Source organism: Mus pahari, chromosome 8 (genome assembly GCF_900095145.1).
Source record: "Mus pahari chromosome 8, PAHARI_EIJ_v1.1, whole genome shotgun sequence".
In the NCBI taxonomy this organism is placed as follows: domain Eukaryota; kingdom Metazoa; phylum Chordata; class Mammalia; order Rodentia; family Muridae; genus Mus; species Mus pahari.
Genome location: NC_034597.1, coordinates 106,811,020 through 106,830,278, shown reverse-complemented (window position 1 = coordinate 106,830,278; position 19,259 = coordinate 106,811,020). Strand labels below are relative to the sequence as shown.

The window sequence follows — 19,259 nt, the reverse complement described above, 5'->3', positions numbered from 1 at the left end:
AACACATCAGCACTTCTCAGATGCTTTTTTTAAAAATTAAAAATACTATTTCCCTATTACCCTGAGGGATTATGTGCACTCTGTGTTCTTTTCTGGGGGTGATTTTTTTTTAAAACCATTTATCATCATGCACATAAAAGAGCACACTGGAGCCTTATGGAAAACATCCTCAGATAAATGGCCCACTGTACAGTGCATTGAAGGTCTGATGACTTAACTTCCTTTGTCAGCATCATATACTATGTTTCTAATTTGAACGAATATAAATGTCAAAGCCCAGCATCCAAAACAGCCCTGCAGCTTCTGAACCTTTCAGCTTTTGGGAGGGAGTGCCAGAGTTTGTTCTACATGATGCTTCTAAACTGCTAATGATTAGCACCTTAAAGCTTAAAGGCACTCAAGGCTCCTCATGTAAAAAAGCCACCCATTAGCAGAAGCTGCACCCGGGTGTGTGAATGAAAGGAAACAAATTTCTCCAGACACCGTGTCCTGGCGAGAGAATCAAACAGAGGGTGTGCTCTCACTTGATCGCTCCATGCTAATGCTGCTTCAGGCATTGCTCATTTTAGTTTTGCATTAGCAAATAATCTTATTAAAAAGATGGCCACGATAATGCTGATGGATGGGGAGGACGCACGCCTGGTTTAAAATACTCGTAATTTATAATCAACTGTGCTTTAACAATGTAAAAATGTCATTTAAAATGCTGTGTATATTTAATCTATTTCTGAGGGAGCAATTACATCTATATGAAATTCTAATGATTTGGATGTAATGTTCATCAAAGGATTCTCCATTTTAATTCCATCTCCTTCCACTTTAACAAATAGTTACTTTAATCTATAAGAACTTCATTCTTGAATACTCAATGATTATTAAATGCCAAAGTCTGGATAATGAAGGTGGGACTGTGTAGAAGGAATCATAATTTTACCATTTCTCACTGCCAGATGGACTCCTTAAAGCACTGGCCATAGGAAGGAAGTCCATGGAGGAGCTTGGAGGAAGTGAGTTTTCACTGTTTCTTGTAGCAATGGTTATGCAGCATCTCCTAAAATGTATCATGCACCCACTAGATATCTTGTATTGTTGCCATGTGTCAGTCAAAAAGACACAGATTTCTGAGTATATTTGGGGATGGCAGAGCTGGTCTCTGTTCTTGTGGAATTATCATCCAAAGGAAGTGGACAGGTCACAAGTAAACAGGCCATGAGTAAAATTCACTAATAAAACTTGAATTTATTTCAAGTGCAGTTAGATGCCACGACAAGGTGGACACATGCCAGGAGGATGTCCAGACCCGTATACTATCTATGATCTCATCTGGGTGCTTCTGTATGTTACACTCAGGCTAACTTGAGCCAGGAGAATGTCCAGACTCCTGTACTATCTATGGCCTCATCTGTGTGCTTTTGTATGGTTACACCCAGACTAACTTCATCAGTGAAGAAATCTCCCCTTTCTTTCCTGAATTTGGTGGGATTATAAGATCATCCTTTGGCATGATTAATATTAAGGTTACTTTAGAATACGTACTGACTGGTTTTATTATGGTTTTATTATATAGCAGGACTTGGATTTAGATGAACTCTAAACTGCAAGATGCAAATCAGAATCTTTTAAGTGCAGATAGTCTCTTATCTATAATAATTTTATTTATGATTTTTCGACTTCTCAAGGAGGCAAAGCACCGTGTGTTCTGTAGAACTTGTACTTCAGATTTGGATCTTTAGTCTTTTTGTAAGGTAGTGATATGCGTGTGATAATGTCTCATGGTGCTAAAAGAGAGAGGGAGCCCGAGATCTATCCAACCTCTCCATAATGACAGTCCATGTGTGACTCGCCACCAACTGTTCTACTGCTAAGCTAGAATCTGTGTAGATTTGGTATTTAACTACAAATTTTACTTATATTCTCAACTAATAAATTATAACATAATTGTAACTTAGGCAACAACTATATTTAGCAGAACCAGAGAATATGGCTAGCTTACTTATAAAAATCTGTCCTCCAGGGCTGGTGAGACGTCTCAGTAAGTAGAGTATTTGCCACTCAAGATGACACATGAGCTTGATGTGCCAAATATTGTAAAAGTGGAGAGAAACAACTTTATAAAACTGTCCTCTGACCCATAACACACATCACATACATACATACACACACAAACACACATACACACACACTTATATATACACACACATATATATACACACATGTACATATATATATATATATATATATATATATATAATTCTGAAAGTAGACTTTTTAAACTATATAAATGTATAATATATATATATATATATATATATATATATATATATATATATATACACAGTGAGTAAGGAGAACCAATCAGTTATAACTGGATAAAACTAATGTTTGACCTGGTGAAATAATTTAATTCTAGTGATTTTTATCTAATGCTTATTATGCACAAGACACTTTTCTGGTTCTAAAAACCCAATTATAAAGTTAATTTTAAATGGCTGGATAGGAGACACATTTGGGGAATTGAGCTGGGCTTGATAAATCCTAAGAAAACACTGAAATAAAAGGCAATGAGTTGAAATGAAAGATGACCAGAGAGGAGCCTGGGGATGAATGTCAGACTTAGTTTGAGCCACTGCTTTATTAATGATCCAGAAGAAAAGCTGTATTACTGAAATTTCCAGATGATTCTAAATAGGGAATTGTCATGCTCATCAGTGAGAACAAAGATGATAATATTATGAGCAAAGACAGCAGCAGCAGGAAGCAAAGGTCAGAGTACATATAAGGTATAATTTTATAAAATTCCATGCGTGAACATCATTGTATTCCACATTGGGGATAAGTTCTCAGGAATAAATGGATACTGAGTTGAGTACTAGAGATAAACTGACAAAATAATAAAATGTAACCAAAGAGTATCACATATATAGAAATGGAAGATTTTAGAAGCCGTATTGTTATTCAAATAGACAAGTATTTCACAATGCTTTGGGCATATAAAGCATAAACATTTTTTATAAAGTTTAAAACCGAGTGTCTTAGTCAGGGTTTAAATTCCTGCATAAACATCATGACCAAGAAGCAAATTGGGGAGGAAAGGGTTTATTCAGCTTACACTTCCCCATTACTGTTCATCACAAAGGAAGTCAGGACTGGAACTCCAGCAGGTCAGGAAGCAGGAGCTAATGCAGAGGCCATGGAGGGATGTTACTTACTGGCTTGCTTTCCCTGGCTTGCTCAGCCTGCTTTCTTATAGACCCCAGGACTACCAGTCCAGGGATGGCACCACCCACAATGGGCCCTCCCATCCTTGATAACTAATTGAGAAAATGCCCCACAGCTTGATCTCCTGGAGTCATTTCCTCAAGGGATGGCTCCTTTCTCTGTGATAGCTCCAATTGTGTCAAGTTGACACACAGAACCAGTCAGTAAACCAAGCAAAACAGCCGTCATTATGGAATAGGAATGCTGACCACTGACCACTGAGATCATATGTGGTCCATTCTGGTTCCATGCCCACCATCTTGCTTCAACTGCATTTCTCTCTGATCCTTTGAAGGCAGATGCTTTTTTTTAAAATTTTTAAAAATTTATTATTTTTTGTATATCCAGATCAAGACTGAAAGGATGGACTATCCAGAGACTACCCCATCTGGGAATCCATCCCATCATCAGCCACCAAACCTAGATACTAATGCACATGCCAGCAAGATTCTGCTGAAGGGACCCTGATATAGCGGCCACTTGTGAGGCTATGCCAGTGCCTGGCAAACACNNAAGTGGATGCTCACAGNCAGCTATTGGATGGAACACAGGGNCCCCAATGGAGGAGCTAGAGAAAGTACCCAAGGAGCTGAAGGGGGCTGCAACCCTGTAGGTGGAACAACAATATGAACTAACCAGTACCCCCTGAGCTCGTGTCTCTAGCTGCATATGTGGCAGAAGATGGCCTAATCGGCCATCATTGGGAAGAGAGGCCTCTTGGTCTTGCAAACTTTATATGACCCAGCACAAGGGAAGNCCTGGGCCAAGTAGTGGGAGTGGGTGGGTAGGGGAGCAGGGGCGGGGGGGGGTAATAGGGAACTTTCTTTCAGACATCATTTGTAATGTAAATAAAGAAAATAATAATAATAAAAAATTCTTTGGCCAAAAAAAAAGACTGAGAAGATATGAGGATATCATTGATTAATGATAATTCTGAGCTCCCAGAACCTCCAGAGCATGGATTTAATATCCTAGTGACAATTCTTTCAGGCTAATGCCACTGAAGCCACAAGCATGCCACCAATCACCACAGCCTTGTCTTTGTGTTACTCAGAGAATCCTTTTATTATCCATCTCTGCCCCTGGAAGAGAGGGTGGGATGGAAGGCTGCCTTGGGGTTTGCTCCTAAGACATGCTCTATTTCTCGGGAGGTGACCCATTGTGTAAGGTAAGGGCCACATTACTCATCAAATGTGAAAGCGCACGTTTGCTAACGGGCACACTTAGGGCCCTTTCATTCTCTTCCCTGCTCGCACTAAGCAGAGGGAACAGAGCTCTCCTATCACCACTGTCATTGCTTTCACAGACCCTGAAGAAAATTGTCCCCAGAGCAGGCTTATTTTGTATGCATGTACTGAGATATGGAGTCCTGATTGACATGATGGTTGTGGAAGGTGCTTTGCATGCACTGTGTTCTCCAATATCACTTCAGACATTGATGAGGCCACATTCTCAGAACTATAACACAGAGAAAGGGGACATCAACAGCTCCCATCCCTTCAAGGTCTACCTATTAAGTTAGTATTTTGATGAGTATAACATCTAGAAAGTGTTTGTTTCCTTGATGAATACTTTAAGCATCCCCCGAATTATGTCTAACACAAATACTGTCTATTTATATTTTAAGAAGCCAGAATTAAGCTGTGAAGATCAGGTTAAGGAAGAGGACCCAAATTCTAGACATGCATCTGACACTGATGAGTTAAATATTAGGCCTCCCTGTTCCTTCAGCAAATATTTATTGAGCATCCACTAGAGGTAACCTCTCTGCTCTCCAAACTCATATAATAATAATAAGTGTATCTTGCCTAACTATTATGCTGTGCTTCCTACATTATTTTATGCTATTATTTTTCTTCTTCTTCTTCTTCTTCTTCTTCTTCTTCTTCTTCTTCTTCTTCTTCTTCTTCTTCTTCTTCTTCTTCTTCTTCTTCTTCTTTTTAAATTTTTTTATTAGGTATTTTCTTTATTCACATTTCAAATGCTATCCTGAAAGTTCCCTATACCCTCTCCCCACTCCTGCTCCCCTACCAACCGACTCCCACTTCTTGGCCCTGGCCTTCTCCCATACTGGAACATATATAGTTTGCAAGACCAAGGGGCCTCTCTTCCCAATGATGGCCGAATAGGCCATCTTCTGCTATATATGCGGCCAGAGACACGAGCTCTGGGGGTGCTGGTTAGTTCATATTGTTGTTCTACCTATAAGGTTGCAGCCCCCTTCACCTCCTTGGGTACTTTGTCTAGCTCCTATTATTTAATGAATTTGTACTGATCAGAAACCTTTTTGTGGAGCAGCGTGGTGGGTGGGCAATGTCGCTGCTGTCAAAATGCTTGGAGCCAGTGGACAGGTGAGGAAGAAGAAAACTGTAGCCTTGCCAGAGTCAAGAATTCTTAGCAGGGTTGTAGGAAACATCAAGGGATGTCTGCTATGAACATGAGCAGTCAGGGAGAGTCCTGGGGGAATAGCAGCTGAGCTGAAATTTGGAAGATGTGTAGGAATGAGTCTGTGATGAGGTCATGCAGGTACTGGCTGGAGAGGTGAGAGAGAGTGTGACTCTTTGGGAACAAGAAAGAACGTAAATCTACAAAGACTGGCTGGTATCAGAGTGGGAAGTGACCTAGCCCCGAGGTCCATGGTGAGAGAAGGGGAAGACTGCCCTGCAGCTGTTCACACTAAGCTGGTTAAGAGGCCCTTTTTCTGAGAGCTGGGTTTTGAGGGAAGGAAGGGGTGGTTGTTGAAAGGCAGACAAACTGAAAATAAAATGGTCATTTTCCTGTATTGAAAATAGATTTATTTCATATCGTATACTCTGGATATGGTTTCCTTCCCCCTCCAGTCTAGATCTAAACCTTTTCTACCTCTCATTAGAAATCAAACAGGCATCTAAGAAATACTAATAAAATAAAATAAAATTTTACTTTTACAATGAACATTTTCGCTTTGGTATAGAGGGCAGACTGGAGAGAGAACACTAAAAGCAAGTCTAATGATCCAGGTACAAAGCCATGGTAAGTCGGTCTAGCATCCTGCAGTTAAGAGTCTCTAATACAGATGTGGATGCTTGCAGCCAACCATCGGACTGAGAATGGGGACCCCAATGGAGGAGTTAGAGAAAGGACTGAAGGAGCTGAAGGGGTTTGCAACCCCATGGGAAGAACAACAATATCAACCAACCAGAACCCCCAGAGTTCCCAGGGACTTAATCACCAACCAAAGAGTTCACATGGAGTAACCCATGGGTCCAGCTGCATATGTAGCAGAGGACAGCATCCGTGGGAGGGGAGGCCCTTGGTCCTATGAAGACTTGATGCCCCAGCATAGGGGAATGTTAGGGCAGTAATGAGGGAGTTGTTTGGAGATAGGGAAGCACCCTCATAAAAACAGGGGAGGGGAGATGGGATAGTGTGTTTTCAGACTGGGAAGGGGAATAATATTTGAAATGTAAATAAAGAAAATAACCTATTTAAAAAACAAAAACAAAAACAAAAACAAAACAACAACAACAACAAAAAAAGAGTCTTCCCTCTTAACACACAGGATTGGTCCTCCTGAGCGTGAATGCACACTGAAGATCTCCTGTGTGAAGGGGCTATGGTGAATATTCCCATAATGCTTCCTCTTATTCACAACGAACTCTTAAAACAGGCATACCATGTGACAAAGAAGAGCCAGCGACAAAAGGGACGAATATCTCAGTGTGCACACTGTAAATGGGAAGAGGAGTGGTAATCCTAAACACTTAAATACATGTTAAAGCCCCCTTGCTACAACCAATAAAGACATCTTTAAAACTATCCCCTACGCAAGATGAAATGGTCCATCACCAGCAGGACCACACTTCAAGAAAAGTTTAAAAAGAAGGCACAAGGCATGTTCAGGCAACTGTTCAACACACAGGGAAGAAAAGATAAGGTTATTTCTATTCATAGACATCATCGTTATGCAAATAATTCAATGAATTCTCCAACAAGAAATATGGGAATAATTGAGTTTGAAAAACATGGGCCTGAGGGCTAGCCATTTGGAGTTAAGAGCAGTCTGGATGAAATACAGTAATAACTCGGGGTTATCAATAGAAAAATAGATTTTAATACCACAGAGGGTAGCTATCTGCCCAACTAAGGTGCTGACTAAGGCTTACTGTAAATATAAAGGTTGTGTGTGTATGTTTTATTCAAGAACTAAATGGTCCAAGGCAGTTTAGAAAACCTGGATTGGGATTAAAAATTTCTACAACATAGCTACATGATAAAAAGCATATACTGAAAAATTCACTACAATCCACGTATTAGTAATAAACACATGAATTTAAAATTGAAAACTGAAAGCATCTGCAATTATCAAAGCTATGCGATACTTGGACATAAATCTTAGCAAATGAATGCAAGACATATACTGAAAACTGCCAGATATGTGTGAGATCAAACAGAATTGGAGACATGTTAGCGGGTAGGAAGGGCCTTCTTACAGTTTAAAGGATCTCCAAGTAACCTATGGATTTCTCGAAATGCCAGTCAAAACCTTTTTTTCAAAACTCTATAATACTAAATAGCTCAATAAAAGGATTTGAGAAGTGTTACTAACTTTACTAAATGAATAGAAAATATACATTTGAAAGGCACTAGTTGCTGGTTATGAGAGACACTGCTGAGATGGCCAGAACAGGAAGCTGGATGGCTCGGAGACCTAGCACAGAACCAACCATGACTGGCAGAAAGAAAAGTTACTGATATATTACAATACTCATAGGATCCTTGCCTGGCCCAATGGTCATCAGAGACGCTTTCTCCAGTAGCTGATGGGAGCAGATGCAGAGACCAGAGTCGAACATTAGGTAGAGCTTGGGGAACCCCGAGCTTGGAGGAGGATTGTAGGAGCCAGAGGGTGGGGGAAGCTAGAACACAGCCCAAAGAATTAACTTAGCAGAGCTCACCAGGGCTCACAGAGAAAGAAGTAGCAACCCCAGGGCCTGCGCGGGTCTGCACCGGCCTGGCCTCTCTGCTTACTTACTATGGTTCTTTAGCTCAGGTTTTGGGCTTTTTTTTAACTTCTCTCAACAGGAGTGGGGTTGTCTCTGACTCCTTTGTCTGCTCTTGGGGCTCCCTTTCTTCTACTGAGTTGCCTTACCCAGCCTTAATATGAGAGCTTGTACCTAGTCTTGCTACGACTCGGCATGCCGTGTTTAGTTGACGTCACTGGGAAGCTTGCCCTTTTTGGAAGGTTAGCAGAGCAGGAGTGGATCTGGGGGAGAAGGGAGGTGGGCGACATTGGGAAGACGGAAAGGGAGGGAGGCTGCTGTTGGGATGTGTTGTATAAGAGAAGAAAATACAATAGAAAAGACACTACATCTTCCCTGTCAGCTGGGCAAGGCAAATTTTAAAAGGCAGACACCACTGCAAGTCTGTGAGACCGCAGAATCCAATACCCAGTACTGAGAACCGCTCCTAGCAGAAGTGGTTCTTACGCACTGCAGACACCTTGAAAGACATGTGGACGGTGCAATCTAGAATATTCCAAAGCACCTACTTTGGAGAACTAAAGCAGTGAATGCATGCATGCATGCATGACCTGTACAGCAATGATTTCAGCAATTTTATTGTAAAACACACAACTGAAAAGAACTGGATTGACCACCAAAAGGTGAATGGATAAGGCGTAGTTGATCTACAGAGTAAAATACTACTAGGCAATAAGTAGACTGTCCCCTCAAAATATGGACAAGCCACCAAATGATAGTACGAAGTGCTAGAATCCAGACAGAAGAAAAGTCCCAAGCACATATATTTTATGATTGTATTCATGTAATACTCTTCCAAATTGAAACTAATCTGTAGTCAGAGAAGGAATTCAAAGTTTGCCTGAATGAGGGTAGGAGAGTGAAGCTAAGGAAAGAAATTATGAATGGTCTCAGGAGAATTTGGGGACAACAGGTATGTTCGCTGTGTCCATGTGGTGACTGCTTTCTTGGTCACAAATATGTCAAGATGTATTATATGATACATTTTAAATATGTCTAGAGGTGTGGCAAGAAAGCTTACAGATTTAACCAAAGATCCTTTATTTTATCTCATTTTCCTACTGACATCTACCTATGTCAGAGTTATTAAAGTCAGCATGTATCGTATCTGCTTTGTAAAACTTGTGAGCTTTTTCTGCGTGTTAGGTGCCCACACAAGTGTGTTCTAAGTGTTTATAAATGTTACTATAATGCTGTTACTATAATGCACACACTGACTTGTATAAACTCTCTGGAGTGTCATGAAAGGGCTTCAGGTATGGAATGGAGGATCCTACTGGGGAACGCCAATGATCTCTAGAGGGAACGAAAGCAATTGAGAAAAACATTCTCTAAAATAAGAATGTAAAGAAGAGAGGAGAGGAGAGGGAAGGGAAGGGAGGAGAGGGACTCGAGGGGAGGAAGGGGTGAGGGAAGATGTGAACAGCTGAAAGAAAGCCTAGAAAGTATTTTGCAATGGGTTTTTCTTATTATTATTATTGGAAAAGTTCTGTAATCATAAAATAGGAATTAAAGGAATTTACGATGATACCATTAAAATGATCTTGAAGCAGTACAGGAAATGAAAGTAGGATAAAATAGAAATGTCATGTAAAATGCCTTCAATCACCAATCCCTGCCTAAACCAAGGCAATGCTGAAGGTGTAGGAAAAGAGGGCCCCTGCCAGGAAAGAGCAAGCAGAGCAGGCTAATCCCAGTTGGGCTGTGGATGCACAGCGCCATTCATCTGCAAACACAAATTAGAAAGCTCAGCGGACCATCAGAGTCTATAGGAGCCAATAGAAGGTGGACCTAGCCCTAGAGGTGAGAGGTGAGAGAACCAACATCAATCGAAAACGTTATCACTTAGAACCAGGTTCAGCCGAAAACACCAAAAAATGTACGGTAACGATGGCTTAGCCAGACAGACTCAGTAGATTCTTCCACTCAAACCCAGGCACAAGGGCTGGAGGGGTCTTCACGGGCTTCACTGGGCCGCCAACAGTTCTGCCTGTCACTACACCAGGGATGAAGCCCTTCACACACTCCTGTGTGTGTCCATGAGTGTCTGAGTGAGAGTGTCAGGGACAGGGGAGATGAAGAAGCAAGAAGAGCAGAGGCTAATAATGTACAGGGTTCCACACTCTCCATCTTTGCACCACTGATTATGGTAAGGAGTCCACCCGTGCTAGGTCTTAGTTGCTTTTTCTGCCACGCGAAAAGGTTTGTTTTATCTCACATTTTTTTTCATCTTCGAAGTGGAGCCATGGTAGTCAGGGCGAGAGACAGTCACACTGCGTGCTCAGTCAAGCCCAGGGAGGAAGGAGCTTGTGCTTAGCTCTGCTTTCCTGTTCTTCCAGTCCAGGCTCCAGCACCTGAAGTAGTACAACTACATTCACAGGGGGAGGGGGGGTAGGAGTGAGGGGTGGGGTGGGGGTGGGATCTTCCCAGTTCAATTAAGCCAATGAAAACACTCCTTACAGAGATATGCAGAAATTCCCATTCCCAGTAATTCTCGATTTTGTTTACTTAACAACACTAAACATCATATTGTAATTGCAAGGGCGTCTTAGGAACCAGCTCTGGCATGCTGTAACACATTATGTAGATATGGCCATGCACCTGCTAAAAACTAAATGTTTACCACGGAGCAGAGGGCACCGAGGATTCTGGGAAAACAAATAGCATTTCAACAAAGCTCTTTAGGCTAAGCACCTTTGTGTTCACATTATAGTCTAAACTTCATATACACCACTCTAATACCCTTTACAGAGTGTGATAAAAGGAGTTCCCAAGAATTCATGTAAATTATTGAACGTCACAGCAGGATTAAAATCTAGATCTGCCTGGACCCAAAACCTGTGTCCTCACCACTGGCTCAAATAAGAAAATAAGAGCCACCCCCGCCGGGGAAATGTTCTTAAGGAAAGCATAGCTAGGAATGTAAATGGAGTCTGGAGACCTGAGCAGAATACTCCACAGAGAAGAGCAGAGGGAACTGGCAGTGGTGAGGTTGTGTTTTAATGAGAATCAATGTCTGTGGGACAGCTATGGCTTCTGCTACTGAAGATCCAGACCATTGTCATTTATTTCTTATAGATGAACAGCTCCTCAGCTAGGATCCGGGGTCCCTGGGCTCTGAAAACCAGAAGGTTTTCCTAAATCACTTATTGGCAAAACATGATTTAAATTGAGCTGAGGCTATATTTGTTATTTAAGATATTTTATTTTTCTATTCATAAATTCCACTGCAGTGACATTAATGAACTCCACTAGTGAGACGTCATACAACCCCACGGTGCTATGGAAGGAAGGGACGTGGGATGTTCAATATTGTCTTTAAAATTCTAAGACTTTTGTCTAAGAAGTATAACTTCCTAACATTTCAGAGCTAATACAGTCCATATAAAATATTTCTGCTATTGATCAACAAATAAGGCCATATTCCTTGCAAAGTTTGGAGACATCAGGAGAAATTGTAGTATAGAATAGAGAACCATTAGTCCATGGCCAAACAGACTCATTTGCATTTATCTCAGAACTCAGCTCATGAGCAGTGTTTCCTTTCTGTAAAATGAATATCTCTATTCATTTTATACATCTCTATATACATTTTATATATCTCTAAATACACCCTGGCTATAAAGTTTCAGGAATTATCATTAAATACTGTGATATATGCAATCAATCCAATGCACTCCTTTCAATTTAGCCATGGGAGTGTCCCTCAGGGACCAGGCTTTATGTATGGCAAATCCCTTTAGACTCTGGCTGACACACACAAATCCCCACTCACCACAGCAGAGGGGACAAGGCTATTACATAGTTGATTACATAAAAGCACCAGGCCTTGTTATAAAATAAAACATTTATGCACCCCATAGTCAGGTGACACATCACAGGAACATCAACTGTTGGCTGTGCCATCGTAAGAGGGATGGTCACTGGCTGGGCAACCACCCTGAGAGGAGCTGGGGGAATGTAAACCAAACCACACAGCTTTCTTGGTAATCTTGTTTCTGGAGCTTCCTCTGTCTCCTCACTGAGAGCCTCACTACAGATGGTTTGGATTATCTTAGATTTCTGCCATGTTTGTTTTATCATTGAGATCAACGGGAAGTTGCGCTAATGCAACATTGTTTTTCAAGGACCGTCATGGAAGTGTGGTAGAAATGGCAGAAAGCATGACTCTCCAAGTGATATACCAATGTCCAAATGCTGCAGGGCAATCTATGTTTCTTCAGATTTATTTTATACGAATGAGTATTTTTCCTGCACGCATATCCATGCACCTGGTACTCATGGAGTTCAGAAGTGGGCATCAGATACCCTGGAACTACAGTTAGAGGAGAGACGGTTGTGAACCACAGTGTAGGTATTGGTACCAGCCAGAAGATTATATATAGAAGAAAAACGTTACTTCTGTAGTGTCGATGCAAAAGCAACAAACAAAAATCAAGGGTTCATTCAAAGAGAGCAGGAAAAGGGATACAGGTGTCTTGGGACTTGCTTCTCTCGGGCTCCCCAGTGGCTCTTGGGAGCTGATTCAGAGCCAGGAAAAGGGATACAGGTGTCTTGGGGCTTGCTTCTCTTGGGCTCCCCAGTGGCTCTTGGGAGCCAGAAGAGATAACCTAGGAGGTAGCGTGGCTTTTTCCTGTGCTCAAACACTGCCATCGATGTCCATGAGGCTGTGATCAATTCCAAAAGGAAGGAACCTTAACTTGGCAAGCTTATGACGTGTTTTCTTTCATAAAATAGATTCTACAGAAGGTTGAAATGCTTGGTGACCCATAACTGCATCTTAGAACCTGTGCATACCTTCAATGCCCAAGTAGCCCGTGACCTGAAGGAGAAAAAATCAACAAACTCAGGCGAGCCAAAGGGAGGGCTTGATCTCTGGAACCCTCAAAGACAGACTCCAAATTTGTTAGTATCTTGTCAGGGAGGGAAGGAAGGAGGGAAGGAAGGGCTGGGTGGAGGGAGAGAGAAAGAAAGGGACTGAGGTACTGAACCTCTCCCCCACTCTCTCTGGGGGCTGGATTTTATGTATCCCAGTGGGCTGGTTTGGAGCTTGCTACCCACCAGCTTCAGCCTCCTGAGTGCTGGGTGTATGTATCCACCAGTGTATCCAGTTAACAGTATCCTCTTTAACCATGAGGAGTGCAGCCACTTGAGAAATCACGGGTGCTGAGCACACAGAATGCAAAGACAAAATGGAGGGGGAGTCTGTGAATGCCTGAGGGATTGCAGGTCTTAGAGCATTCATCCTCTGAGAGGATATTCTCTCTCGGAGCTTCACTCACTCGTAGCTCCTGTAGAAGCGTCTTTGGTAGAAGGGCAGCTCAGTAGAAGACAGATGTACAGCCATAGGAAAAGTCAAGGTGCTACATTATTTAACTATGTTTTCTCTAGTCCTATGAACAAGAGCATCTGCTGGAAGACTGATTCACCAAAAAAGCTGAGTGTGGATCTCATAATGTAAAACAGTAATTACCCTGGCCATTACTCATTTTAAAGTCTAAGCAAGCTGGCTTTAATAAACCACAAACCACATATCACCAACACTCTCTTTTTATTACAATAAAATAGCACTTTCAAGACTGTAATTGCTTTATAGTCCTGAAAATAGAGTGTTCATGAGATTATTTCCACAGGGTTCAAATATTTATGGAAATCCTAATAATTTTAAAAGTCAAAACATAAACATAAGGAAAAGAAAAAAAATAAAGCAACCTGGTTTGTTTTCCCAGTTGTCTAGGAACCAAGAATAGATGTTGGTACCACTTTTATTGGCTTCTTGAAGTAGTAGCTTGCTTGTTGATGTCTAAGAGAGTATTTTTGAAAAGAAATTTGCCTGGAATATTTCTATAGTAGCAATCTCCTTCATAAAGGGACAACTTATTAAAGCATTTCTTATTTTACAAAGGCTTCCTTATTTAAGAGAAACTGTTATAAGTGTGTGTGTGGGGGGGGGAGGGAACAAGAAGTAGAAGGAGAAAAGGATACAAAAAGACAACGACAAAACAGAAAACAGTAACTGGCCTAAGGCAGACAGAGGTAAAAATCCGCCCTTCCTTTCTCTGACTTAATACATTTTCATTCATGTCTCCTGCATCCCCACTCTTATTATTTGGAAGTTAGACTAGTCATTATTTACTTATTTCTCAGATTAACTCTTAGTATCTCAGTACATTAAACAGACCAAATGCATAACATACAAAGATGGATATTGGCCAGAAGTTCGCACTTGTGATCTTTATTTTGTATTCAATCCCTGAACACTACAGCTGTTTTGACGAACTGTCCAAATTGAAATTGGTAGTTACAGAAAGCCAGCATCCAATTATTTTTTGACCTTTTCCCCCACTGGCCCTATCATATAGGGAAAAAAAAATGTCTTGACTGTCGCTGGAAGGAAGTCACAGTTCCTAAGAGTTCTTTACCAGCATGTTGGCATGTCTTGCAGTCTCAGGATCCTCTTTGATTAAAAAGCTGCCATGTCAGGAGAACGTTGATCTGTGGGATGCATACAAATGACTTGGCCTGGCATTTACTTATAGACTTAATAGGTCACCCCAAGAGATAAGGTTTCAGAAACAGCTAGCTACACTCATGGCATTAAATATGATGAGGGTGATAAACATTAAATAAGTTGATAAATTAGGTAGTAATCATTGTGGTAATGCTTTAGTGTGTAGCTGGGATGATGGTCTAGTCTGTGGTGTTCAGGCAATAGCCACGGCTGCAGATTACGAGCTGTGTGCATGAAAGGCAGGAGACTGAAGCCCCAAGAGTGTGTTAGGAGCCTGAGACAAGAGTCTGGTGACCAGTAGGTTGCTCCTTACTGTTTTCTTTTTCTTTTTCTTGGATATTTTCTTTATTTACATTTCAAATGTTATCCCTTTTCCCGGTTTCCCCTTCCCGAAAGCCCCTATCCCCTTCTCCCTCCCCCTGCTCATCAACCTACCCACCCCTGCCTCCTGGCCTTGGCACTTCCCTATACTGGGGCTTAGAACATTCACAGGACCAAGGGCCTCTCCTCCCATTGATGACCAACTAGGCCATCCTCTGCTACATATGCAGCTAGAGCCATGAGTCCTACCATGTGTGCTCTTTGGTTGGTGGTTTAGTCTCAGGGAGCTCTGGGGTACTGGTTAGTTCACATTGTTGTTCCTCCTAGGGGGCTGCAAACCCCTTTAGCTCTTTTGGTACCTTCTCTGGCTTCTTCATTGGGGACCCTGTGCTCTGTCCAATGGATGGCTGTGAGCATCCACTTCTGTATTTACTGTTTTCTATTGAGGTGCAAGGAGAGTCTAGCATGATGATCTCCCACACGTTAACATTTAGAATGGCACATCTCTGAGCATTTTCTTAAACTTTATATATTTACATGGTACATACAAATGAAATGAAACACACTTTGCCCACAGATATGTGGAAGTGATAAGTTTCTTTGTGGGATTCTACATTATCCTCCCATGAGAATTCTTAGGGATACACATCAGCCTAAATCTTTTACTTCCAGATCGTCACCAGGAAAGTTTGGCAACATTTTGTAATGCCAATTTCTTTGTGAGATTAAATCAATGGGTCTCACCTCATGGAATTTTGAGAGAAAAGAAAGCAACCATGTAAGGCTCCTTGCTCGGTCGTTATTGGTTACGACACTGCACTCACTCTGCGCAGCAGCATCTCCTTATCTTGTCCTCTGCCCCAAGAGATGCAGGAATAAGTATGTGTGCTGCCATGTGAGGATTAAGTACAACTGTCTCTGAGAGTGTGCCGTGTATGGCATAAATTCAAAGTGTATCAGAAAGAAATCTAGTTAGAGACCACTTGAGAAATAAGGTTCTTCATACCCATTTCAGACCACTATTTATTCTCTCCAGAAATTGCTTTCTCCGAGAGAGCAATCCATCCATTACAGAGGACCCATTGTGCTACACAATTGGCTACCTATGTACACAATTTACTTCATGCAAGTGGGCAGCAGAATCATACGAGCCACCAGAACCCTAAGCTATAAAACCATCCTTGTGTCCTCTTTTTGACACCATCTCTTTCAGATTTATGGGTTTATTGGAGTGGTATGCACTGCTCACAAACTATTTCTGGATGGTCTCAGACACCCCATGATTAGTTGTTCTACTTTTTATACATACCTTTTTACCCAATCCCCATATTTCATGACAGTTTATTCACTATGAGACCAGGTTGTCATCTTGCCTACTGGAAGAAGGTGCGACCACAGGCATCCTTCTGTTCCAGACTGGACCTGTGGGTGTGGTTTCACTGGTGACTCAGTTGTGTCATCTGATTTTTTTTCTGGAAATTCTCTTAATGAGAAGATATTTTGCTTAAGCAGACACTTGAGAGGATGGTTTTCTGAGAACAGACACATGATGTTTTTCTGGAAGCTGTTGGGTGAAAGGGCATGTGATGTTTTGTTGAAGTGGATGCTTGAGAGGACAAACGATGTCTGGAAAGAGTATACATACAACCCAACAGACAGTGGATGACGTTCTGATGTTGGTTCACCTTGCTGATTTTCACTGGGCTTCACTGATGCTGGTCTTTGCTGACAATGTTCTGGCATTTGTTTGCCTTGCTCTCTTCCTTGGTCTTTGCTTGTCATTACTTCACAGAGAGAAGCATACCAAAGAACTTCTGGAGGTGTTGCAGGCGCATCTTGTGGACTCTGAGCTGATCTGTAAAGCATTGCTATTTCTTCTGGATCAAGCCTCTGCTGTTGGTTCATGTTTGGTGTTTTGCTAGTGGACTGGACTGCAGACAACAAAGATTGGAGTTGACCCCAAAAATTACTTCTAAAGAGGTCTACGTTCCCCCTAGTACTATTATCCCATTTTCCTCACCTACCTTTTGTTGGTGAGCTATAGGTGAGCTTTCAGCATTTAAGAACCCTTATTAAAGTAGGTTTTGAAAAATAAACTTTATGCCTGATTAAAAATACATAAAACCAATGTATCCTTCTTGAAACAATAGAATAAAATAGTCAGAGATAGTTGTTAATTTAGAATGTAGATGGAGAGATAGATAGATAGATGATAATGATGATGGATAGATAGATAGATAGATAGATAGATAGATAGATAGATAGATAGATAGATAGGTAGGTAGATAGATAGATAGATAGATAGATAGATAGATAGATAGATAGATAGATAGATAGATAATAGGTGATGGATGGTTAATAGATGGTAGATTAGATAGATATAGATATGAATAGAATAGATAGATGATAGACAGATATTACAGTGAGTATTTTTCTCCAGTTAAAATTATGGACCTGGTGACATGTCACAGAATGACCCTCTGATGGCGAGTCTGGGTTGAGCTTATTGCTTGATCTTGCTCATTGCTGGAGATGAAAGGTAAGTTTCCTCACCTAGCTTCTCAAAGTTTCTTTCTCTTCTAACTTAGATTGCTGTGGGACAGCTTTATTTATCTGTTCACGGAAACCTGCACTTAAGAGTTGTTAGCCCACCATTTCCAACTATCTGTAGAATGGTTCATGTAAGAAGAAGTTTGAAAAATGTGAGTAAATTAATTATGTATGTAGTTCCAGATAGAACTGACTCTGCACAACTCCCAAGAGGAAACTGAGATCACTCATGTTACTTAGAAGAGGCCCTGACAAACTGAACGCCTGAGAGAGGGTGGCCTTTAACTCGTAGACACGCTTACAGACGTGCAGTGTGCTCCTGGTGTCCAGATCTCATTGTCTGTATCTCATTCTGGTTTGAAGTTTCATGATGGCAAATGTCTTTGAGTTCTTTGGCTCTGGTAATCAACCCCTTCTCCATATCCCCATGAGTAACTCCAATAAAGTTCATTGGTTCAACAACAACAGCAAAAGGGAAGAAAGAATTAAAATTTTTAGGAAAAAAATAGTATGAGAAAGAAAACATCAAATCATCACAATAATATAAATTGTTCTTGTTGAATTTGATCTTTTATATTCACCCAGTGATGAAGCACAAATTTCATTATTGTTATGAAACAGGATGTATATTTTATGTTTGAATACAAAAGTGCAGAGAGCTCAGGAGTGACAAGGAAAGAAAGCAATAAGATGTCCCAAATTAGAAAGGAAAGGAACAAGGAATCCCATCTATAATTGATAAAGTGGGAAAGTTTTAAGATTTCATTACAAGTGTTTCTGAGAACACAATATAAATCAAGGAAGAAGCTAAAGAAATACTCTACGAACTGATCCGCTTAGAAATTGCTGAGGGCAGCCAGAAGTGGTAAGAGTGAGCACAGTCTGAACACTCATTGTGAGGAATGGATTCCATCAGTGAAGGAGGTTCACCTTCAGTAGACACACGGCACATAGGTGCTTGCAGCAGAAGCAGCCCACGGGGATTCACAGTGGCTGCTTCTAGGAGACAGAAGGAATAGAAAACTTCTTTTTAAAATTGAGATAATTTTATAAGGCATTGAAATACACTCTGATGTTTCCAATTATGTTTGCCATATTTTTAAAACAACATTTTTAGTTTTAGTTTTAGTTTCTTAGTGTATAGGTATTTTGGGTCCTCGGGAGAAGTAGCCAGTGCTCTTAACTGCTGAGCCACCTCTCCTGCCTGAATTCTGCCATATTTTTATCTGGTTTTCTTAATTAAAAGCATTTTCTCAGGTTTTTGTGTTTCTGTATGTTCATGTACGTGTATGTTGATGTGTGTGTGTGTGTTTGTGTGTGTGTGTGTGTGTGTGTGCATGCACATGTAGAAGCTACTGGGTATCATCCTCTAGTGTCTTCACACTGTTTTGAAGCCAGGGCTTCTTACTTTGCCTAGGAACAAGACACCACATTTGATATATATATATATATATATATATATATATATATATATATATATATATATATATATATATATATATATATATATATATATATATATATATCCTGTAGGTTGAACACAAGTCCTCAGACTTGTATAGCAAACACTTAATGGCTGAGCTGCTGCTCTGGTCCAT

General features: G+C 40.9%; 1 protein-coding gene and 1 long non-coding RNA gene across 4 annotated transcripts in view; both read right to left on the bottom strand.

The window, feature by feature from the left end:
* The window catches only part of Hs6st3 (heparan sulfate 6-O-sulfotransferase 3), a 696,869-nt gene that overhangs the window by 106,974 nt on the left and 570,636 nt on the right, over window positions 1–19,259 (bottom strand). The window lies entirely within an intron of this gene.
* Window positions 14,503–16,852, bottom strand: LOC110325582. The gene is made up of 3 exons (XR_002380752.1): window positions 16,797–16,852; window positions 15,856–15,966; window positions 14,503–14,774 (listed from the first exon to the last, which is right to left on the bottom strand). It is a non-coding gene; the product is annotated as an uncharacterized LOC110325582 (long non-coding RNA).